Raw genomic sequence first — 25,680 nt, forward strand, 5'->3', positions numbered from 1 at the left:
ATGTGGCAAAAGTTGTCTCCAGAAAAGACGTTTTTTCTTCCACTTTACCCCCACTGCACCATTTGTTAAAATCAGTGATTTCTGAATCTGCTTGACACTTGTGAGAACACAAAATCCAGAAGATCCGGGCTTTTTTTTTTTTTTTCCTATAGCGCTGGCGCTTTCTGGTGGGCTCAGGTTTCTGCAAACTGCTCCCAAATGGCCACAGACAAGGAGCTGAGGACTCCTTCAGGTGTTCGTGACCACACTAAAGATTTTTTAAAGTAAATTAAATTACTAAATGTTTAAACACTGTGTGAATAGATGGCACCTTTAAACTTAGTATGCCTAACATGTTAATTTTATGAGTAAACCTACACATAATACATTTTTCTATTCTCAGACGAACAAAGGGCTTCTCCAGCTGCCAAGGGCGTGGAAACAATGTGACATATACCTTTAGTGTTCTAAGAAATATCCATTTTTTTCCTCCTTCAAATGATACTTTTCCTTTTATTTAGACTCAAATTTGTTTATGGTGCTGGTCTACTGCATCAGGTAAAGATCTGTCAACCACATAGGAGCTTTCTCTACCTCATTTGCTATTTAGAAATGCACAGAAACATAAAAAAACTAGATGCTTTTGCATGACTTGGAAGGACTCATGGATAATTTGAAACCAGAGTATTTGATGTGTGCCAAGGACCCTATCCCCTGCTTTGTCGTTTTAACAATGCCTTAAGTGTACGTGCGTTTGAAGCTCTCTTCTCAAGGATCTCTCACAGACATCCTCTCATTTGTTCCTCCCAGCATCCCTGGATGTCTGTCTTCAGGGATTGTTATTGTCCCTGTTTTGAAATGACAAAACTCAGGATCCGAGAGAACATGTAACTTCTTGTAGGTTACACAGAGTGAACAGGTGGAGTTCAGGTCTCGGCTCTTCACAGCCTCCCCACCCACTTGCTGTAGGCATATGGGTATCAAGGGTGCTCTTCCCAGGATTGGAGTGAGGAGCACTGGGAGTCAGAGACTTCCTGGGCACCCTGGCTGCTGCATTAATAGAGTAAGGGGGCTGACCTGGGTGCCATCCCTATGGCTTCCCTCTTTGACACTCTGAAGGTCTTGTACTTTCAAAGATCTAAACCTTGAGGCAGTGACTCAAAAGGTCTTGGATTTGGATTTTTAAATTTATGTACTGCCTTTCACATGTGTCATATAATTCAAATTCATAAATACTTAAGGGTAATAATACTATTTCTTAAAGTGCTCAAAAGGAGGTGGAGGGACTGAAGTTTTACTTGGTTCTAACATCACCATTGAGATATTCACATTTATATGTTTTTCCCCAATAACTGAACTCCCAATGGCAAAGCTGATGGATTTCGTGCCATTGTACTCCCTTCCTGCTACCATCTCCACACTCTCCTTTTTCTGTCTCAGGAACTAGCACAGTGCCTGGTGCCTAGCTAGCTACTCAATAAAGAGCTGCAGTTTAGCTTTGCCATTATTTTATTCTTATTTAATTCTACCTAATATATAAAGCCACAGAGATTTTTAAACATAAGTTTAAAGAAGTGATAATAAATGCCTCCCAAAATAAAGCAACTCTTTATAGCAACTTATTGAATCAGTATTATCACATGTGCAAGCTATACCCAGATAATATGCAGGTCAATTAAAAACAGGGCTGCCTTCTAAGAAGGTTTGAAGAGTTTCCAATGTGAAGGGCACTGAATACTGTGTATGAAGGCATGCCTGATTTTCCAGGACACTTCTTTTTTTCCTGTAATTTTACTTTTTTCAATTATTTTATTAAATGTACCACAGGATATAATTCTACCTTTAAACCATTGTTAGATTTTCATATAAGTTCATCAATTTGAAGCAAACAAATCCTTTTTCGGGCCAAAATCAGGTCTCTTGATTTTTATCTTGGACAAATTAAGTCCCTGTAGCTTGGTGGCACATGAGAACCCTCTTGGGTGGACTGGCAAACAGGATCCTCTGCTTTTTTAACCTAGGACCCTCAAGACACTCTCAAATCAATTAGTTTTCAAAGCATCCATGCATTGAGAGTACGCTATGTGTGAGGCATTGTACTGTTCGCAGTAACCACGAAGGCTGACTCTGATTGTCTCCATTTTATAGGAAAGGAAACTAAGGCTCAAAGCCACATGGCTAGGAGCTGGCAGAGCAAAGTGTTAGACTCTGGTCTGTAGAGCTCCAAAGCCCGTATTCTTTCCACCACCTCCCTCTAATATACTGGTCTGGGACTCTGATCTCTTCCTCTATGCAGAATTCACTGTTGACAGAGCTCCAAGCTAAAAACCATTGCCTCAAAATGACAGAAGAAAATCGAGTTGTCAGATGTGACCCAGAGCAAAGCTCTAATTCGGAATCATTTAGTTTCATATCTGCCACCTGAGACCACAGCCACATTTCTCCTTTCTCACTGAAGGAGAACACACAGATATATTTTCTCAGACTTACTTTTTAGGACCCGCATCTGTGGAGGCCAGGCCCTGCTGCCATGGGACTTCCCAGTCACTAACATTTAGAATTACACTTGCTACATGATGGTTGAAACCCCCATGACTACTTACTTAAAAAAAATTCCTATTCTGGATTTTTAGCAGATTGCAGCTTGCTACTCTGTGCTGTGCCTATGCCTCCAGACCCACTCGGCACCGTGGAAAGCCAATGCTCAATTTCTTCTAATGATGCAAGAGGTAGAAAGAGCCTCTTGAAGCCCTAGCTACCTGACAAAATTCACAGAATTTTGTCCCTTGCCACAGGTCACACCCTATTTTAATATTACAAACAAACAAACTCAAAGATGCTGAAAGTAAGTTTCTGATCTCTGAATAAGGAGGTACTTCTAAGGATGATAAGTGGAAGAAAACATAATGAAAGATATCAATAGATTGACTACGTAAGACTTAAATTTCTGTACACCAAAACATTCATTAAAAAATAAAAGGCAAATAACACTGAGAAAATATTTTTAATAGAGTGGCAAAGACCTAATATCTTTCATAAAGATGGATCTTTTATGAAATGATGAAAAAATTAGTAGGAAAATGGACAAAGGGCATAAACGGAAAATTCATAAAAGAGTAAAGACAAACAGCCAATAAACATGAAAGAGTTTTATCTCACTAATAATCAAAGAAATGAAAATTAAAACAATATTAGAGAACTAGTTTTTGTATATCAATATGTCAAAGGTGAAAAAGAAAAATAATTCTTAATGTTTGTAATGTGAGAAATGTTTTTTCAATTTGATATACACAAATTCACCTCTCATTACTGTTCAACTTTGCATTTCTTTGACTATAAAAGGTTTTTAAAATATTGATGTTCCTTGACCTACTGATTCCAATTCTAGTAATCTATGCTAAGGAAATAATCAAAGACAGAAACATTAATTATATATGTTTATCACAGCATTATTTATATTAACAAAAGTTGGAATGGTAGAGAACTGAAATGTCCAGGAAAAAGAATTGGTTCAGTAAATAATGGTACATGTATTACTATGCATGCACAAAAATTGTTGTAAAAAATAGTTGTAATGACATTAGAAAACATGACATATGTATACATACATAGGCACATACACGTATATACAATATAATCTTAGCTGCTTAAAATGTCTCCTATAAACATACCCACAAAGAGGAAGGAAGCTCATAAGTGTGCAACAGTGATTATTTCTTGGTGGAGGAAATATGGTATTGTGGGTGTTTTATTTTCTCCTTTCCATTTAACTTCAATGTTTTCTATGATGAACGTGCATTGCCTTAATAATCAGAAAAGAATTCCAACAAATGTTATTAATAAATAAGAAAAAAAATATCTGGGCAGCTTGTGTTGAAGGCCCACCAAGCAAGTCTAAACACAGACTCCTTCCCTGAACAACTCTGCACACAGAGTCCATCACATAGTTTAGCTGCTGAGTCAGAGTCTGGGGATATGAACCTCCTAGAATTAAGCCTGAACGCAGAGCTAAAGTTAAGCTAAGCCAATCAGAGCATGCCTGGTTATTGTCAGCATACCATGAAAGTAGTAAACTGTAAAACGCATTTTGAATACTTGCTTAAAAGTCAGGTATGATGCACCTGAGACATTTGCTACCACAAAAGTGAAATGTTAGTTACTATTTGGATGAGTAGAAACATGCTGTTCTAAAAAAGCACCTTTACTTTATATAACAATTCTTTTAAAAATATGAAAATATTTTTCTTAAATGTAATGTATGTATATCATGGAAAATTTAGAAAGTACAGAAAAGTAGAGACAAGAAAATGATAGTTCTACCAGGTAAAGATGACCACAATTCAAATTTTATAGTATTTCTACCCTTAGAATGGTATTTTTATTTATTTGTTTTTGGTCCTATTTCCTCCTCATAATTGATATCATAACATATTTTGTTTCTAAAGAAATAACTTTTTTTTTTTTGAGACAGTCTCATTCTGCTGCTCAGACTGAAGTGCAGTGGCATGATCTCGGCTCACAGCAACCTCTGCCTCCCAGGTTCAAGTGATTCTCTTGCCCCAGCCTCCTGAGTGGCTGGTATTACAGGTAGCCACCACCATGCCTGGCTAATTTGTGTATTTTTAGTAGAGACGGGGTCTCACCATGATGGCCAGGTTGGTCTCGAACTCCTGGCTTCAAGTGATCCATCCACCTTAGCCTCCCAAAGTGCTGGGATTACAGGTGTGAGCCACTGCACCCAGCTAAGAAATAACCTGAACTGTTGTTCCTTAATGTTTTTGCATTGGAGGAAAAATCAACATAATATAAGGGATTTGTAATTCACTGAGTGAGTTAGTGAGTGAGTGAGTGGGGTTGGGGGAAGCACACAATACTGTCTCCTTGCACATGAAGGAGGAAGCAACTCCTACCAGAGGTTCACAGAGAAATCCACAGGACAGAATTGATGAGCAAATACTATTGCAAGTGCATTTGAAAATAATGTACCAGGCAGAGGTATTTTTATCATCTAACTTTGATAAATATATTTTAAAATATTTTAGAATATCTTATACTCTGTTTTTGGAAACTTTGGCTTAATCTGTATGCACATGAACTCATATCCTTGGGCTTCGAAATGAGGCATAGAATCTTACCATTAGTTTGAGGCTCTGAAGGCATCTTATTGGATCTATTTCAACACTAATAGAAATAAGAACGAGGCCAATCATGGCCTGTATTTTTAAGGGATTTGTGGTTCTCATTTGTATTATCAAATACTTTGTAAGACTTCTTTGGGCCTAAAATTGCCATACTTCACAGTCACAGCCAGCTGTGTCCTGTCAGCCAGAGAGAGTTCACCCCCAAATCTCGCTGCTCTCTGGCAAGGAGATTCTGTTGCTGAAACGAGCAGTAACATTTGGAGATAGTGTTTGCAAAACAATTTAAAGCCTTGAGAAATTTGTAATACTTGAGTAAAATCTAGATAATATTTTCATTTATCTCCACTCATCACTTTAGAAAACAATGAGTGAATGAGTAAATGAAAGAAGACAGGCACTGAGAAACTTTCTTGTGGAGAAAACAGAGCCCAAGTCTCAAGGAAGTTATGTTAAAAACAGCGTTAGGTTTTGTTTATACTTTGATCTGTATTTTCTAAATCAGAAATTTCAAATAATGTCAGCATAATAACTGGCACTATTTATCTAGTGCCTCAAGCACTGTGTGAAAGCTCTTTTGTAGATATTACAACAAGTAACTCTTCAATAGTTCTTGGTCATTATTCCCCCATTTCACAGATGATGAAACTGATGCATAGTGGAAAAGATAAAAGTGGAATGCCAGTGTTTTTTTGTTTGTTTGTTTGTTTTTCTGGGTTTTTTTGCTGTGACTATCTTTTTAATGTAGTCCTTGATTGGATCTATTTTGCAGTTACAAAGGGATTATTTTGGTCTTTGATAATAATTAGTTGGAATTTATTATTTATTTTTGTGACCATTCCTGTAAGTCTCAGCAGTAGGACACTGTTAAAATCTGTTGTGTTCTACAGGACTAGAAACAAAATACCACATGTTCTCACTTACAAGCTGGAGCTAAACACTGAGTCCGCACGGACACAAAGAAGGGAACAACAGACACTGGGGCCTACTTGAGGGTGGAGGGAGGGAGGATGGAAAGGATTGAAAAACTACTTATCGGGTACTATGCTTGTTACCTGGGTGGCGAAAGCCCCACGACACAGTATTTACCTATAGAACAAACTTGCGCATGTACCGCTAAACCTAAAATAAAAGTTAAAAAAAAAAATGAGTACTTAACAGAAAGTAGTTTTCTTCACCCCCTTTTGTAACATCAACAGCTAGCATGTATCTGTGGTGGAGGCCCTGTGTTCACTATTTGGCGTGTACTACTGTATATTATATTCTCACCACAACTCTACTGATGGAAGAAAGACCAATCAACCAACACATTAACCAAAAACTTATTTTTCAAATGAGGAATCGGAAGCATAGGAAGGCTAAGTGACCTGCCTACAACATACACCTAGTAAGCGACAAACAAAGTTTGCCCCCCTCTCAGTCCAGGCCCCATCTTTATCCACTGAGCTGTGATCTCCACTAGTCAATAAGAATCCCTCATCATAAAATTACAGAATTTAGAGGAACAAGGTTTTAAGAAGCTCCTTATAAGAAAGTACATGGAGGCCAGGCACAGTGGCTCACGCCTGTAATCTCAGCACTTTGGGAGGCTGAAGTGGGTGGATCACTTGGGGTCAGGAGTTCGAGACTATCCTGGCCAACACGGTGAAACCCCATCTCTACTAAAAATACAAAAATTAGCCAGGCCTGGTGGCAGGCTTCTGTAATCTCAGCTACTCTGGAGGCTGAGGCAGGGGAATTGCTTGAACCCAGGAAGGGGAGGTTGCAGTGAGCCAAGATCCTGCCACTGCACTCCAGCCTGGGTGACAGAGCAAGACCCAGTCAAAAGAAAGTACATGGACAAAGGGATGCAAAGCCCAGAGAAGCCAATGATTTGCCTTGGGTTACACAGTGAAGGAATGGCAGTGAAGACTGTAGGCTCCCAATTCAGTGTCTTAAAAGTAATCACATTATCAACTGGTAAAGATTTATAGTCACAGGTGAGTTTTGTTGGTAGCTTCTTGACCATTAATTTTTCATCTTCTAAGAGCTCTGTGTAGATTGCTCAGCATCTTACTCTTACTAATTCCTTCATGTCAAAGACCCCCAGCAAGGGTGCAGTGTCAAGTGCTTTCCAAAGGGGCAGAGGCCCTGGCTGTTCTGCACTCTCCCTTCATATCCTTGTCCAAGGCCCAGGGATGGACAGAACCACAGGTCCATTTAGTAGCACCAAACACCCCACTTCTACTAATGACAGGCATCTCTTGAACCACTGAGCCAAGGTGGGGCTTCCATTTTCTCCCATTTCTCCTCCCCTGCAGCATGCTTTTATGAATTCCCAGCTCCTGGAGGGATCACCCCACCTGTGACAGGGGCTCAGTACTTAGAATCCCTGGGTTGGAGCACAAGAAAAGGAAAACTGGAAATAGGTCTAGACTTCAGAGTGCTCTGTTTAGCACAGTCCTGAGCATTGCTGTTAATAATGAAGGTATAACATCCACATTTGCAACTTTGCATGGCTCCAGAAGTCCCTTCACACCCACCCCAGGCATTTCCCCAAGTGACAGAGAACAGCAATGAACCACAGCTTGGCCTTTCTGTTCAGCCCCTTGGCTGGGCTTCAGGAAGTCTCTATCTCCCTTAGTGCTTGCTAGAATTGGCTTGAGAGCAGTCCTTGACTCAAATAACTGAAAAATATACTTAACACCACATTGATTTTCCATATAATTTTATAAGCGCAAACATTCCCTTTCATTTCCTGACAAACAACTATATTCCCCAAAGTGTCCAATAAAAATCAGTAATTTGCACATCACTGTTTTTGTCAGTGGCTGTTGTTTGGAGTTAGTCACCAAGACCAATGTCTTTCTCCTGATGCCTTTATCCCTCTGTACCCCCTTCCGCAAACAAATCCCAAAGTTGAATTCTGGAATGAGGGTGGATAGTTATGTAGACCTTTCTGGTGCTGTGTTCACAGCCCTTTTTGAAAAAAAAATACATAATTTTTAAGCAATTCTTCATGGAAAAAGGAAACCAGGGGCAGAGATGAAACATGCTACACTAAACATTGCACTGTCTCCACAATTCTGAGATAGCACATAGGCTGCGCAGGTCCCCTCCCCTCCAGCTCATCCCCAGCTGTGAGCAGGGACAAATCCTTCTGGTGCAAGTGGAAAGCTGGGATGATTAATTCAATGGCTGACAAACGTCTCAGGCCAAAAAGGCACCCCATCGTCCAGTGGCAAATATTACTCTAAGGTTGCATCATAAGACAAGCAATGACAAGGGTGAAAATTGAAAATGGTAAGTTGTCATTCCTAGGAATCTTCATGTTGCTCCCTCTCCCCCCAGCAGCAGGAACACAGCATAGTGTGTTCATTTTTATGTGCCATTCCTAACTTCCAGGACAGCCTTTCCTCCCAACCAACTTCTCCTCTCTTTGAAACAGCGACCTAGGCTGAATGTGGCAGCAAAGAAACAAAGAGGAAGGTGTGGATGCTCACCCAGAAGTCTTGTCTCCTCGCAGTCCCTTAGAAGCTCAATCCTCAGGAGACGGGGCACTGGGGGTTGCCAAGGGGACCTGAAATACCGGTTTGCCACAATCCTGACCAAATCGGCTCCCAGGGCTGAGAAGGGAGAAGGTGTCAGTCATTCAAAACCCATCGTGGCTGATTCTGAAGTGGAAAAAGAAAAAAAGAAGCAAAGAAAAGCATTGCTCAGCAATGGGCAGGAAGAAGAGTTAAGAGGCTGAGCTCTTTGGCAAGAAATGCTATAGCTCTTTCAACTTGGACAGAGCCAGGACCACAGGCTGGTTGTGTCAGAAAGTGTGCGTTCTTGCTTAGTGCTTAGGTTTTGTTGTTTTTCCTCCCTCTTTCCCTGAGCCCTGGCACTGGGGAGTGTGGAATGGCTCAACCTGTTGTAATCAAACATGTGGGTTGCTGCTTGTTGCAAAGATATTGCAGCAGCCTCTTCATTAAAGGAGGCTGTTCTTAGATGCTAAGAATTAATTTCCTTGTCTGTGGTTGCCTGCTTATGCTCTGGCCTTGGTGTGGAGTGGGGCTCTGGGTGGGAATATAGAGAGTAGGACAAAGGGAACACTGGGTAGAATAGGACTCCCTGTGCCTGGAGGCTCCCTGGAGGAATGACCCGTAATTCTCACTTGCTGGAGCCAGTGGGCTCCTGACAACCACCTCCGTGTCTGGTTCTTAGGAGATGTGGCAGATACTACAGGGGACTCCAGCACATGCAGTCTATGCACAGTTGGGCCCTAATCTTTAATCCCACCCCAGACCTCTAGCACCTACTTGAATACTGTCTCCTGGAATCTCAGTCGGCCCTCTGAATCCTGTGCTTTCTGATTACAGGGCGTGCTTAGGGGGTGGTGTCATCTGGGAAAATAGAGAGGGCTTTCATTCACTCATTTGTTGGCTCATTCACTCAGCTATTCATTCATTGCTGCATGTATGCATTCGTCAGTCCATTCATGTATTCATTCATTCATTCCTCCTTGCATGAGTGCATTTACCTATTAATTTATCCATTCACTCTCATGTGTTCATTTGCCCACTTAATATTACTCATTCATATATGTATTTATTGACTCATTAATTTACATGTTCATTTACATTATCATTCATTGACATATTCATTCATTTGCCTATTACTACATCCATGCAATCCATGCACTTGATTAATGTGTATGCACTCATTTTTGCCTATGTGAGAAAAACTCATTTACTTTTTCTTACAAGTGCTTGTTCCTCCATCCATCCATCCATCCATTTATCCCCACATCCAGTCAACCACTTCTAAGTTCGTTTATTCATAGATATGTTGTCTGTTATCTTATATGTTCATTTATTTATGCACTCATTTATTTAACTCTTCATCGGTTCATGTTCCACACACATCCTAAGTGCCTACGATGTGCTTGGCACTGTGGGGGAAAGAAAATAAAGAATCAGGCACCCCTCCTGTCCTGAACAAGTCAAAGACAGAAGACCTGTCTGTCCTCAAGGAATCTAATCCAAGAACATGATGGATGCCCTAAGAGAGGGGCAGAGGAATGTAAGGTGGGAGATTGTAGGGAGAGCTGAGGTCCCAGGCTGCAGCTGGGAACATTGGAAAGAATACTGGGCTTGGCTTCAGTCTCACTGACATGGCCTCAAATCTCACTCTGCCACTTGGCGCTGGTTAATTAACCTTTCTGAATCTCAGTCTCCTCCAATGATGTAGACCACACTGGGGGGTTGGGAAGACTAAGTGAGGTCACTGATGTGAGATTAACAAAGGCGGCGTGGGGCTCTGTAATGTTCACGTTTTTCCTCCTCCTCCTCTACATTTATTTTCGAAACTTTGTCAGCAAGTCTGCCTTTACCTACTCTGGGGGTGGGGTGGGGAAAAGGGGTGAAGCACAGGGGTGAATCTCCCTCGGCTCACAGGGAGCTAGTTGGAGGGGCTGAGGAAGCAGAAGTTAATCTCTGAGAGGTTTCCAGACCCTCCCCAGGGCCCCTTGAGAAAGGCTGAGGGAAGCTGTCAGTCTTTCAATTGTAAAACGTGCCAAGTGAATTGGTCAAAGGGATCTATTAACATAGGATTTGCACAAACTCTCTTCATTGGGTGAAAGGGGATGAAGGATTTTATCAAGAACAGTATGAGATCAGGGCCCAGGTGCCACTTTGGGGATGGGATGAAAGGAGGGGTTCTGACTGGTGGGAGTGTACACCTCTCTGAAGGCCTGTGGTTCCAGGGGGAGAGGGGAGGGAGCCTCCATTTCTTGAGCCACCCACTCTATTGTCCAGACCTTGTGTGGATGCTGGGTGTACATTATCCCACTTGTTTCTTACAGTGGCCACATGAGCCCGGTATTATTATAAATGAGGAAACTAAAAGGTTCAGCAGTTTGCTCAAGGTCACATAATTATTAAGAAGCAGAAGCAGAATTTAAATGCAGGCCTGTCTGATTCCAAAATCTCTGCTTTGATCCACGATAATACGCTTCCTCATGAAGGTTTTCCATCCTCTGTAGCCTTTTCTAAAAGCTTATGTAAATAGGCTATGAACGGTCATTGTCCAAAGATTTTTTTACTGTCTTTACTAACTGAATCCTAAAATGTAAACAGAAGTAGGCCAAATCTTCAAGGGAACAAATAAGAATTTTTATTTTCAAGTCATATACAATATATGTGTACAGTATATATTGTTTTCATTTTTATTTTAAAATATTTTTAGCAGTTGGGACATAAAAATATGACATGAAACACAAACAGCTTCATGGTTTCCCATTATGCTTCCAGGCAGGGGGCCTGGGGCTGTGGCTGCCTTGGCAGGACTGGTTTCATAGCCCAGGCTTGCAGTGAGAAATTAAGAACGTGACAGGTTCAGAGCTGCTATTCCAGATATGTGAGTATAAGTATGGTGGGGACATGGGGCAATGAGAGTCCCAGGCCTGAATCAGAGAAGGCCAGTATTACAGGCTGAACTGTGACCCCTCCAAATTCATGTGTTGAAGCCCTAACCTCCAGTATCTCAGAATGTGACTGTATTTGGAGATAGAGCCTTGAAAGGGGCAATTAAGGTAAAATGAGGCCCTTGGAATGGGCTCTAATCCAATCTTACTGGTGGCCTTATAAGAGGAGATTAGGACACACAGTGGGACACCAGGGGTGGGCATGCACAGAGGCAGGACCATGCAAAGAGGCAGAAAGAGGTCAGTCATCTTCTAGCCAAGGAGAGAAGCCTCAGCCAAAACCAACCCAGCTTGTACCTTGATCTTGGATTGCTGGCCTCCAGAAGTGAGAAAATACATTTCTGTTGTTTGAGCCACTCAGTCTATGGTATTTTGTTATGGCAGCCCTAGCAAACTAACCCAGCCAGGGAGCATCTGTGGTAGCCAGAGGAACTTGGGGGGATTAGAAACAGTGGCTTTTCATACTCAACAGGGAGGCACTTCAGTATTTTAACAATGACTACAACCATTTTGGGGCATACTGCTGCATTGGCTCTGAGCAAGTGTGGCCTAAATAAGGGGGAAGGGCTGTAGGTGGGGTGACCCTGTTCAGAAGAGACATTCCCAAGTAAGTAGAGAGGCAGTGTAGCATTGTGAGAGAGACAGGTGGAGGAGGTGTGAGCATAAACTACCCCAGAAGATCCCCTGGGACCCAGAATCAGGTGGAAGGAAGTATGAAGACTTCTAAGACACAATCTGATGAAGACAGGGAGAATGGGAGAGAAGATAATAGCAGCATTTGGGCAGGTGACAGTAGACTGTAGAAAGCCCAATTCTGAGTCAGTGGTGGGGAAAGCCAATAATCACCTAATTTCTACTGCCAAGCCTGCAAATGGCTCAGGAATTAGCATTTCTGGTAAGTCTGGAACTGAGCAGAGGAGAGCAGTCAGATCTCTAGAACCCTCCCTTGCTTCATGTTTCTGGGAGATTGGTCCTTCCCTACCTGGGGAAACCTGGAGATTTATTGTCTGGAGAGGGTGAGTATATTAGTCTGTTCTCACACTGATAATAAAGACATACCTGAGACTGGCTTATTTATTTATTTATTTATTTATTTATTTATTTATTTAGAGACAGAGTTTCACTCAGTCACCCAGCCTGGAGTGCAGTGGCACAATCTTGGCTCACTGCAACCTCTGCCTCCTGGGTTCACGACATTCTTCTGCCTCAGCCTCCCGATTAGCTGGGACTACAGGGGCCCACCACTATGCCCAGCTAATTCTTTTGTATTTTTAGTAGAGACAGGGTTTCACCATGTTAGCCAGGATGGTCTCAATCTCCTGACCTCGTGATCCGCCTTTCTCGGCCTCTCAAAGTGCTGGGATTACAGGTGTGAGCCACTGCGCCCAGCGAGACTGGGTAATTTATAAAGGAAAGAGGTTTAATTGACTCACAGTTCAGTATGGGCTGCCACAATCATGGCAGAAAGCAAATGAGGAGGAAAGTCACATCTTACATGGTGGCATGCAAAAATAACTTGTGCAGAAGAACTCCCATTTATAAAACCATCAGATCTTGTGAAACTAATTCACAACTATGAGAACAGTATGGGGGAAACCACCCCATGATTCAATTATATCCACCTGGCCTCACCCTTAACACATGGGGATTATTATAATTCAAGGTCAGGTTTGGGTGGGGGCACAGCCAAACCATATCAGTAAGCAATAGAATTTCTCTGGGCTGAGGGACACCAGGTACAGTTGAGGCAAGGCACCTGATATAATTAGGATCTGTGTCCCCACCCAAATCTTATGTTGAATTGTAATCCCCAATATTAGAGGTGGAGCCTGGTGGGAGGTGATTGGATCAAGGGGGTGGAGTTCTTATGAATGGTTTAGCACTGTCCCCTCTGTGCTGTTCTCAATAGTGGGTGAGTAAGTTATCACGAGATATGGTTGTTTAAAAGTGTGTAGCTCCTGCTCTGGCCAAATAAGACAAGCCTGCTTTCCCTTCATATTCTGCCTTAATTGTAAGTTTCCTGAGGCCTCCCCAGAAGCCTAGCAGATGCCAGCATTATGCGTCCTGTACGGTCTGAAGAACCATGAACCAATTAACCCTCTTTTCTTTATAAATTACCCAGTCTCAGGTATTTATTTATAGTAGTGCAAGAATGGACTAATACAACACCCCACTGAACAAATGATGTATGTATACATCTACATGTAGAAAGCCAAGACCATCCCACTGCCAGCTCCCAACCACAGGCTGTATGAGGTTTCTACTGCTGTTGTAACATCCACAAGCTTAGTGACTTCTCTTTAATATCTTACAGTTCTGGAGGTTACAAGTCTAAAATCAGTTTTAATGACTAAAGTCAAGGTGTTGGTAGAGCTGTCTCTTCTGGAGGCCCTGAGGGAGAACCTGTTTCCTTGCCTTTTCTGGAGGAGGCCCACATTCCTTGGCTCATGACCCTTCATCATTTCAACCTCTGCTTCTGTAATCACATCTTTCACTTGGAGCCTTTTTCTTTCTTCTTTTTTTTTTTTGAGACGGAGTCTTGCTATGTTGCCCAGGCTGGAGTACAGTGGCACAATCTCGGCTCACTGCAAGCTCCACCTCTCAGGTTCACACCATTCTCCTGCCTCAGCCTCCTGAGTCACTGGGACTACAGGTGCCCACCACCACGCCCGGCTAACTTTTTTTTTTTTTGTATTTTTAGTAGAGATGGGGTTTCACCGTGTTAGCCAGGATGGTCTCGATCTCCTGATCTCATGATCCCCCTGCCTTGGCCTCCCAAAGTGCTGGGATTACAGGCGTGAGCCACCCTGCCCGGCCACTCTTTCTTCCTTCTTGTAAGAGCCTTTGTGATTACAGTGGATGATCCAGCCCACTGGATAATCCAGAATAATATCTGCATCTCAACAGCCTTAACTTAATGACATCTGCAAAGTCCCCTTTGACATGTTAAGTAACATATTCACAGGTTCTAAGGATTAGGACATGGACCTTTTTGGGGACCATTATTCTTCCTACTACACAGGGTATTGGAAGGATCTTCTCTGAAAGTCTAGTTTATCTGACTCATTCCAAGAAGACCCAAAGGGACTGACACTGGGTGTTCCCAGCACTGGTTTCGTTGCCTCTTCTGCAGTGACATTCACTGTGATAAGTCCCAGCTACAAGCTCAACCAGCTTCTCATCCCCAGTTCTTAAATATAGGCAGATATCTGAAGAGAGCCACTAGCATGGAAGACAGAGACCAAAACAGAGAAAGGAGACTTGGGGAAGATGGAAACCATGTAGGGAGTAGAACAGTGAAAAGAAAAACTTTCGGGGAAATTATACCCATTAGAAGGATTGGAAGATGAGGTTGAGATCTCTTATTAAACCAAAATACAAAACAAAACCAAGGAGGTGAAAAGTATGAGAGAAAAGATAAGTAAGTGAGAAGACTGACGTAGGAGATTCTATATCTAAATAATAGGAGTTCCAGAAAGGAAAACAGAAAATGAGTAAAGAAATCATTAATAAAATTATTCAAAAATGTTTCCAGAATTGAACGGTATGAGTTCCGAGATGTAAGGGCCCACTGAATGCCTAGAATAGTGGATAAAAATACACCCACCCAAGACACATCACTGTGAGATTTCACAACTCTGGGGACAAAGAAAAGAGTTTAGAAGTTTCCAGAGAGGAGTAAGCTCAGACAAGAGCTGAGGAATCTGAAAGTCTTCCAGCTGCTCAGTGGTAACACTAGAAACTGAGACAGTGGAGTAATACTTTAAAAATTCTGAAGAAATGACTTCCAACTCAGAATTCTATGCGTGAGGTGGGATAAAAACATTTTGAGATATTCAAGGCTTCAAAAATTTTTACCTCTCATGTACCTGGTTTCAGAAAGCTTTTGGAGAATGTCTTCCCCCACAAACAAGAAAGTAAACCATGAAAAAGCAAATGATGTGAAACTGGTAATATGGAATTGACTGACTGATTGATTGATTCATTTTGAGACAGAGTCTCACTCTGTTGCCCAGGCTGGAGTGCAGTAGTACGATCTCGGTTCACTGCAACCTCTATCTCCCGGGCTCAAGAAATCCTCCCACCTCAGTAGCTGGGACCACAGACATGTGCCACGGCACCTGGCTAATTTTTTTTTTTTTTTTGTATTTTTGGTAGAGATGGGGTTTCACCATGTTGCCCAGGGCTGGTCTCAAACTCCTATGCTCAAGCAATCTGCCCACCTCAGTCTCCCAAAGTGCTGGGATTACAGGCGAGAGCCACTGTGCCCAGCCCAATGTGGGATTTAATACAGGAGAGAGGAGACGCCGGCCAGGTAGGCAGGTGTGCTTCAGGCATGGAGGGTGTCAGTCCAGATGGAGACAGTCAGGAGGTTCCAGAGGGAGTCTGGACCCTGCTGTCAGCTCTCCAGACCAGGGGGCTAAAAGGATACTTCTCTCCACCAGTAGATGAGTCTACAGTTGCTTTTGTTGCCAAAGATCTAGATTGCCTAGATTCTAGGCAATCTTCTTTTTATTGATCTGACTCAATATCCCCTTCAGCATTCTAGATCCCTGATTCCCCATACCCTACACATTGCCTGCGACATCACTTCCCTGACATGCCACCAGCCGTTGCCTATTTTTTCCCCAGGGAGTAGCTAGAGGCTGCTTCTTGAGCTCTCAGCCATGTATGGAGAGCTCACTGGGGACTGTGATATTGCTGCTTGGGGCTGAGGTTTCCACAAGCTCATTCACCTACTTGCCTATCTCCTATCCTGAGGTGGCCCCCTTTGGCCAACACGCACTGGATGGATGCTCTCCATTCCTCAGGATTCTCCTCCACAGACAGTCTTCCCCCAGCCCTACTCTGCAGTACTCAGGCCTCTTCTTTCACTCCACTAACCCAGGGTGAGCAAGTGAGTGTGGACAGTGTAGCCCAGGATGTTTCATGCCAGAATCTTTTGGCGTAGAACATCACTGCCTTTTGATGTTGAGATCCTCTTTCTGCCAGCTCCAAAACCAGAAACCAAGACCTGAAGATAAGGCTAAGTGGGGGAAATAAAGAGATTCAGTCTGTTGTCTCCTGGCTATCCCTTTACCCTTTGCCTTCCTCCAAAACAAAACAAAACAAAAAACCCTTTGAACACTCAAGAGCAAGAGTGACATTTATCATAGTAGTCATGAATCTATTCTAATTTGAAGAGTAAATCATTAACAACATCAAGCAGATGGTGTTATAAGCTAGTATAAGTAAAAATTACACCCATGTCACTACTGATGGTGACATACCAATGTAAATGGCAGACAATCACAGGTTTTGGGGGGAGGCCAAACATCCTGTTTCTTTAATCCTTTCTTCCATGGTCTTTCCAGAAAGACACCCATCACTTGGAGAGAGGGTGGGGATTGTAGAGTGATATTCAAAACTGCTAGTGGAAGTCAGTTTCAAGGAACATTCATTGCCCATCTATTATGCACCAGACATTGAACTGCTTTAAAATACTCCATGTGATTAAGTCAGGGAAATGGGGACACCCGAAATTATTATCATCAATTATAGCAATGGATAAGTGTGCATTACGGGAGAGTCCCTCAGTCATCCTCTTTTTTGCATCTGTAAAGTGGAGGTGACATTTTCCATCCCAGCCAACTCTATGAGGTAAAAGAGCCTATAACTCTGAATGAACTCTAAAGTTTAGTCTCACAAGTATTGCTGCTGAAATTACTCTTTCTGGAACAGAACTTTACAGGTTTTAAAACATCTCAAATTCATTATGTGTTTTCATCCTCTCAGCACTCCAAGGAAGTAGGCTGGAATTAGAACTTTTCTAGCAGTTTTTGGCAATGCCATCAGAAAGGGGAAAGTACAATGTCATCCAAATGTCATTAGCACTTTGAATCTACCAGGCAGGCATGTGTCGAGGCTTTCCAGTGTGAATGTTCTCATTGAAACGGTGTTCTGTATTTTGATACTAAAACATGAGCAGGCCTGGTCTGCTCTGTTTGGCAGAGTATGAGCTCCCTGCAAATGACTGTGCCTTTCTCAGTTCAGGTTTAGCACCTGGGAAAGAAGAAGAGCTCTGGAAGTGTTCATTGACTGACTGACCGAGTGAATGGATGGGTGGATGGATGGATGGATGAATGAGTAAATGGGGGAAGGCACAGGAGATTTGACTAATGGGTAGAAGAAAACTGAGATCACAAAGATCTGGGACTAAGATCCTCAAAATGTGATGAATATAAGATAAGAAGTTCCCAACATAAAAACTAAAATTGTAAACTGAGAAAAGAATAGATTAAAATATATATGAAATTTAAAAATGTGAACATATGTTGTATTTAATTAAGATCAACAATAAGCAAACGAGAAGCTTGTGTCTATGTTGACATTTCAATTCTCACCATAATTTTTGATTAACTTATATTTATTTATGATTTTTGGCACATTAAAGGGCTTTTTTTGTTTAAAAAAAAAAAAAGGGAAGAAATCCTGAGAATCGGCTTTGAAAGTAAAACCATAAACACAAACACAATTTTCCACTTTACTAAATTTAAATGATATCCTTCTTAATCAACTAAAGAGAAATCAACTGTTATTAATTAAATGCTCAATCACGGAATGACCACTAGCATGATCAACAGAGACTCATCTCCTACATCACTGGTAGCTAACAAGCCTTTTTGTGTGATTGACATTAGCAACCATACAGCAAACAAAAGGAATGTCCAGTAAGGCCTGGAGGCTAAAAGTGATTGTGCTCTGGATTGTTGGTAGAGGATTAACTAAAGATACACACACACACACACACACACACACACACACACACACATACACACCAGGTAAAGCCCTTTATAAACTATATATTTTTTATCTATTAAATAGCAACACATATAATTCAACTTTATGGGCAGTAAGAAGTCACTCGTTTAACATAGTCATTGTCCTGGCAATAACTATGTGCCAGGCAGTAGGTGTGGTGTATGTAATAACTATGTGCTAGACAATACATATATGTAATAATTATGTGCCAGGGAACAACTATGTGCCAGGCAATACATATATGTAATAACCATGGGCCAGGGAATATGTATATGTAATAACTATGTGTCAGGCAATATACATAGGTAATAACTATGAGCCAGCAATACATATATGTAATAACTATGTGCCAGGCAACAACTGTATGTCAGGTAGTATGCATATGAAATAACTGTGTGCCAGGCAATATGCTTGATGCTGGGGATACAAAAGTAGACAAACTCTAAACTGAAAGTGCTCACAGTCAAGAAGTGAAAACAGACCTGGAAATCAAAGGAAAACAACTTGGTTTGATGTAAAAACAAGACGAACAAAAAGTGGGGCAGCCCAGAGGAGGAAGAGAGAAGTTGACTTTCTTGATATAAATTCTTGTTTTTTAAAAAAAACTCCTTTGAACCTGGTGCTCCATGGGTCATGTCTACCTCACATTGTAGCCAGAGAGCTCTTTCCCAAATGAGAATTGGTGATCATGTTGCTCTTTTCCTTAAAAAGCTCCAGTGCTAATGTCCATCTCTTTTGACTAGACTCTCAGTTGCAGGAGGGCAGAGACTGGGTTTGTTTTGCTCGCTGCTCAATACTTCACATTAACCATGAGTTCCATGCAAAGTAGGTACTTAAGTTTATTTGCTGAATGAGTGAACTGGAGACACAAAAACATGATCATAAAGTTTTCTTCCTTCTCTTTCTACATCAGTGTGTTCTGGTGGTTAGGGTGGAGCTTCCCATGCAGAACAGGGTAGGGTTAAGAGCATGAACTTTGGACCCCATGAGATACAATTCCAAATCTTGACTTCCCCTTTTCCTGTCTGTATGACCTTGAACAAATGATTGAAACTCTCTTAACTTCAGTTTCCCCATCTACAAAACGCGAGTAATAACAATAATGATATCTGCTTGACAGGATAGCTATGAGGATTATACATTTACAGGAGATGCCTGGCAGACTCCCCTAGGTGTATTAAGTGTTCAGCAAATGTGGACATTATTTTTGAAATTCTCCCCTAAGCAAAAAATCAAATTCCCAAGCTTTTACCATTGCTCAAAACACGGGGTTTTCCTTTGGGACAAGCTTCCAGGGTGCTCGATTCTGAGTCTCAGAAGAGCCTCCAGAGTGGGCAGAATCTGGAGGAACTCAAGGAGAATTCAGTGTCTCCCACTTGACCACTCAGTATGTTCATCAGATTCATCCCCAAAAGACTCAGGATTATTTCCAAATTTCAATTGAGAAAGCTAAAGACTTTTTCCCATTGAGAAGTCCAGAACCAATGTTGTTTTGTGGACAACCTGGGGGTGGAGGACAGAAGGGAGTACTTTCGACAAGGAAGCTCTCCTGATCACTGGTTAAAAGGGGCTGCCTCTTTAACTTAACCTTGTGCCCACCTTAGAAAAGCAAATTTTGTTTGTTTTGTCTGTTTGTCCTTATAGTACATTTCTGCAGGGGGAAAAAATAATGGTAACAAAGGGTGTTGGAAGGTTGGATACATGGAAAATACTCAATCTTTCTGGTATTTGACATTTGATATTTGCATATTTCATTTTAGGAGTCAGATCTAGAAAAGTGGATATATACAAATCGCCAAGGGACAGCACAAGGAATATCCACACTTACCCCAGTTTAAAATAGGGGCTCTGTCGAGGTCTCTAATGAGATTTCAATAGTCTGATTCTATAATTTTGAAGCAGTCTTGTAATTAGACATTGTCTGTATGTGGACGGCATGCTGGAAAGGAAGTGAGAAGGGAGCTGGGAGGCCCAGATTCTAGTCCTTTGTCTGCCTTCCTGCGGTGCTGTCTTTGGGTACATGAGTTCCTCTTTCTATACATTAGTTGAATCATATCTGTAAATAACGACATCCTTGGTATCTTTTTCACTATGAAGGATCTACTTTTCACTATTTTCCCCACAGGACCCAATTTTTTGTAAGACTTTGTCTACTAAACAAATAAGAATGGGAAGCCTATTAATAATGGGCTTGTGCAAGGGATACTAGAGGCAGGCAAAGTATCTATCTAGGAGGCAAATTATCAAATTAGCCACTGGAGAGCAATTCTGTCCCAACAGCAGGGATATTTCCGATAATAATTTGAATTGTATTAACTACAATCATTTGTTGGAAGCTTACTGTGTGCTAGACACTCTACATGCGTTATCTAACTTAGCCCTTACCACAAAGAAGGAGGAAGGTGCCATTATTTCTGCATTTTACAGATCAGGAAACTGAGGCCAGGGGAGGTGCAGTAGCTTTTCTAAGGTCACATAACTAGTAAAGGTCAGACAAGCTACTCAATTCAGGTCTGTGTGATTCCACGGCTCAAACCCTTAATCACTAGAGTCAATTGCCTCTCAATTCCAATAGAATAACGTCATCTGTTTAGGGCTTACGTTAAAAAATCAGAAAATATGTGTAAAATTGCATAGAGCATCGTTGCCCTCGAGACTTCTCTAAAGCCATAGTGTGGCAAGACGCTTACATTAAAAAATTGAGACCAAATAGAGAAAAAGCATTATGTACCCCACTTCGGGCCTGGTCTGGGGCACATCTCATTGGCAGAAAGATAGGCAGAATTGCTGCCCTATTTCAAATCTTCATATTACATATCATTTTTCTTTTTCACTTTCTCCATTTTTTCCTCCTCCTTTCCTTTATTGAATGATTTTAGTTAAAATTACTTACATTAGTTTTCTGTTGCTGCCATAACAAATTATCACCAATTTAATGGCTTCAAACAATAGCAATTTATTATCTTACAGTTTTGGAGATCAAAAGTCTAAAAGAGGTCTCATTGGGCTAAAACAAGGTGTTGGCAGGGCTGTGCCAGGGGAGAGTCCATTTCCTTGTGTTTACCAGCTTGTAGGAGTTGCCTATGTTCTGTGGCTCTGGGTCCCCTCCACCTTCAAGGGCAGCAAGTTGCCTGCTCAGACTTCTGTTTCCACGTCACATCTCCTCTGACTCTCCTCTTTCACTTATTACACCTCTTGTGATTAAGTCAGGCCCACCTGGATAATCCTGGATAAAATGTCCCATCTCCATAGCCTCGATTTAATCACACTTGCAAAGTTGCTTTTGCCATAAAAGGCAACATATCCACAGGTGTGGGTATTAGGACATAGACATCTTTGGGGGCCCTTTTCTGCCTAGCACACTGCTTAAGTTAAATGCACGCGTACTGAGAGACCATGGTATTAAAAATATGTTCCATGTAAAAGCTCCCAAGAGCTTCTACCCATGTGTTCCCAGAGGGCAGAATCCCAGGACATTTGGTCATCGGGTCCCCAGTACCCAACACAGTGTTTACAGCAGGTGCTCAGTAAATGTTTGTTGCATAAAGAAATAAATGAGGCCGGGGGCTGTGGCTCACGCCTGTAATCCTAGCATTTTGGGAGGCTGAGGTGGGCAGATTACCTGAGGTCAGGAGTTTGAGACCAGCCTGGCCAATGTGGAGAAACCCTGTCTCTATGAAAGATACAAAAATTAGCCAGGTGTGGTGGCGAATGCCTGTAGTCCCAGCTACTTGGGAGGCTGAGGCATGAGAATCTCTCGAACCTGGGAGGCAGAGGTTGCAGTGAGCCAAGATCGGCCACTGCACTCCAGCCTGGGCAACACAGTGAGACTCCGTCTCAAAAAATAATAATAAAAAAAGAATGAATGAACTAACACCTTTTTTTCTCTTTTTTTATTTGATATGGACTTTCTTTTCTTTCAAGAAACTTCAAAACTACAGTGAATAAGTGCCCATTGATGCACCATCCAACACTGACTATTTTTAACACTGTGGTTTATATACACCTTCTTTCTTTAGAAAATGAAATACTTCTTGTGAGATTATGTTAAAATTTTGCTGAATGAGCCATTTTTGACTCTGCTCTGCTCAGTTTTGTGTTGTTTTGTAACAGAGGTTAACAAAGGACTCTTCATGTCTTTGTTTCTGCTAAAACTCTTTGAGAAAGGGTGTCCAATACTCCCAGTTATCAAGTAAGGTATAAGACCAATAGGGCTGATTGGTTAGACATACTGTTCACAGACCCCTGCCTTTAAAAGAATTGCAGTGGCCTAGGAAAATTGGAGGGGATTCTTGAGGGAGCCATCAGTGAGCTGTGGGCTCCAGCTTTGCCCCCAGAGATAGGTGATGCCCTTCCCTCATTGTGCCTAGAGACAAGGCTTCCATGAGCCCACTCAGAGAACTCCGTATGTCTCTGCGGTGCTTGGGCACACTTTACTCTGATGTTCAACTCACATCTGAGAAATCTAAAGGGCAAGAGATTGTGGCTGGCTACCGAGCAGACAGGAGTAAAGAGATGGTGCTGGACCAAGGGGCCACCTGCCTTCCCAGAATTTCTCAGCACTAGGTATATGGGCTACCTGAGAAAGAGAGCAGGGTGGTGCCATGTACTGACAATGAGGGGCACCACGAGGAGCTAGGGACAGGCAGAAGGAAGCAAAAGATGACACCTAGGGACTGAGAAAAGAGTCCTAAGTGATCAGCCAGGGGAGGGATCTTTGTCCGGGTTAAGAGAATCGTGGGTGACCCTTCCTAGCACTGAGGGCTCAGAAGCAGCCAAGAATGTGCCCTCTGAGAGGTTGGCCAGCCGGGATGTGCCTTCAGAGCCTGCAAGGGTACCAGTCAGGCAAGAACTGTGCTGCCCCTCCCTCTCCTCCCTTCAGCTGCAACCAGAACACCACCTTTCAAATGCAGAGGGCTACCAGGCAGCAGGCTCAAGCCAGGGGATGGAGAAGCTTTCACTTTAAACGGATTTGGACACTGTAACAATTACATGGGGCGCTTTATGCTGATTACTGAACTGAGCCTTTTTTGGTGGGGAAAGTGACTGGAGGACTTTTATTACCCGATGGAACTTGCCTTAGATTTTATCCGAGGGGACAGGGTAGATCTAGCCATACAGAGCACATTGAATAAAGTTGTTTTTGGATCACACCCCAGACATCCTGCTCAGACAATGTAATGATGATGAGTGTGCATTTTGAGTCTCAGAATGGAGCCTTCCTTATCCCCAAGTTCTTACAGGTATCCTCCTCTGTGTGTTCCCTCAGCATCCCCAGAAGTAATTTGGATTTTCTTGATTTTCTTCCTTATAGTGTCTGCAGCTTAAGAACAGTTCCTCTCCAGTCTTCAGTCTTTGATCTTACTGCCTTTGCTTTCACTTTGTCTAAAGGGCCATCAAAGGTGTGAGCATCTGCAAGCTAACTGGGAGGGGCTTAGTCATGTAGGGAAATGACATTTCCTGGCTGGATCCTGGTGACTTTGGGAATGCGCTCGTCATTCATGAGCTTTCAAAACAGCAGTGTCTGGGAACTTGCCTGAAAGCTGTCCTCCTCATGGCCTTTTCAAATAAGCTGAAGATGAAAGGGCCTAAATACTTGAAGGAAAATAAAAGTGGGCTCACTCTTTTCTCCAGGGGCAAAGTCTCTCTCTCTGAGGCACAGTGGATGTGCCTTTGGTTGGAGAAGTCAGGGAATCTCAGTGAGTGAGGAACAAGAGGAAACTCTTTAAGGTGTTGAGTCAAATTATTGAAATTAACAAGGCCTGAAGAGGTTATGACTAGATCAAGGTCACACGGCTGGTAAGAGGCACAGCCAGTACTGAAATCCAGGTCTGCCTAGTGGCAAAGTCTGCAGCCTTTCCACTACACCCTGTTGCCTCCTGTCACAGGACTTGGAGGGAACTTCCAAAATAATCACCCCAATCCTTTCTTTAAGCGAGTGAGGAAACAGAGTTCAGGAAGGATAAGTGCTCTTCCCAAGGCTGTACACGAAGTCATTGGCAAGGTCTAGAAACTAGGTCTGCCTGTTCTCAGGGTGGTGCTCCCCTTACTCCAGTGCGCCAGGATGAAGCCACATCTTTCCTCAGAGGAGGTGGGAGGAACAAGTGAATTTTAATGCTATGTGCTGCCCTACTCTATCATCTCACATAATGTCTGTTTGGATGTCTTATAGCTATAGACGCCTACATGGGCACCGTGACTATAATCTCATCCTCCACTGTGTAGTCAGATTGCTTTCTTTTTTTCTCTCCCTCCTTCTTTCTTTTCCTTCCTTTCTTTACATTTGCATTGGGTTTTATATTAAATAATCACTTCAATATAGGAGGCAGGATAGGATAGTGAAAAGAATGTGGATTTCTCAGTCAATGATAATACATAATAATAGTAACAGCCAACACATACCATATGGCAGGCACTGTTCTAAGAGTTTTACATACTGCGATAGACTGAATTGTGTCCCTGCAAAATTTATATGTTGAAGCCCTAATCCCTAATATGATGCCACTTGGAGATGGGTCCCCTGGGAGATAATTAGGGTTAGATGAGGTCATGAGGATAGGCATTGATGAGGAAATTAGTGGCTTTATAGAAGAAGAAGAAAGAAAGAGGGCTTCCCCTCCACCATGTGAGGCACAGTAAGAAGGTGGCCTTCTGCAAGCCAGGAAGAGGACCCTCACCAGTAATTGAATCTGCAAGCACCTTGATCTTGACTTTCCAGCTTTCAGAACTGTGAGATATAAACATCTATTGTTTAAGCCATCCAGTCTATGGTATTTTGTTATGGTAGTCCAGGCTGACTAATACACATATAGAAACTCATTTAGTCTTCTAACAACAGTATAAGGTAGGCACAGGTATTGTCTCCCTTCAACAAGTGAAGAAACTGAAGCTTAGAGAAGTGCTGTGCTAGGTACTTAGATGGCCACTAGGAATATGAAGATTAATGCTTTGGGTTCCAGGAAATAATCCAGTCCAGTGAGTTCAATTCAGCTTGGCCTTTAGGGCTGTATCCTGGTGCCCCAAAACAGGACTGTATCCATTTGGCAGAACATGTTTTGCTTGCTTAACAATTGGCCTCAATCATGTAAAGCCATGCTTTAATGCCACTTTGGGAAACTCTACTTCTGGAAGTTTCCTCAATCATCAAGAAACATCTTTCCTGAGAAGGGACAGAAAGAGGTCTGACTTTCATTCTTTTGTGATCTTTGGCAAGTTACTTGACCTTTCTGAGTTTCAGTTTTCTCATTTGTGCAATGGGTATAATAACAACTATTTCATAAAGTTAATGTGAGGATTTGATAAAATTGAGATGTG

At 42.2% G+C, this 25,680-nt stretch overlaps 1 protein-coding gene across 3 annotated transcripts in view; it reads right to left on the reverse strand.

Annotated features, from left to right (window-relative positions):
- TENM4 (teneurin transmembrane protein 4) overlaps positions 1 to 25,680 on the reverse strand; it is a 3,040,222-nt gene that overhangs the window by 807,269 nt on the left and 2,207,273 nt on the right. For all 3 annotated transcript variants that reach the window (XM_054526090.2, XM_063711315.1, XM_054526091.2), the window contains exon 7: positions 8,600 to 8,770. The gene's annotated coding sequence lies outside the window, so the exon portion shown is untranslated. The remainder of the gene's footprint in view (positions 1 to 8,599; positions 8,771 to 25,680) is intronic.

This window comes from Pongo abelii, chromosome 9 (assembly GCF_028885655.2).
Source record: "Pongo abelii isolate AG06213 chromosome 9, NHGRI_mPonAbe1-v2.0_pri, whole genome shotgun sequence".
NCBI lineage: Eukaryota > Metazoa > Chordata > Mammalia > Primates > Hominidae > Pongo > Pongo abelii.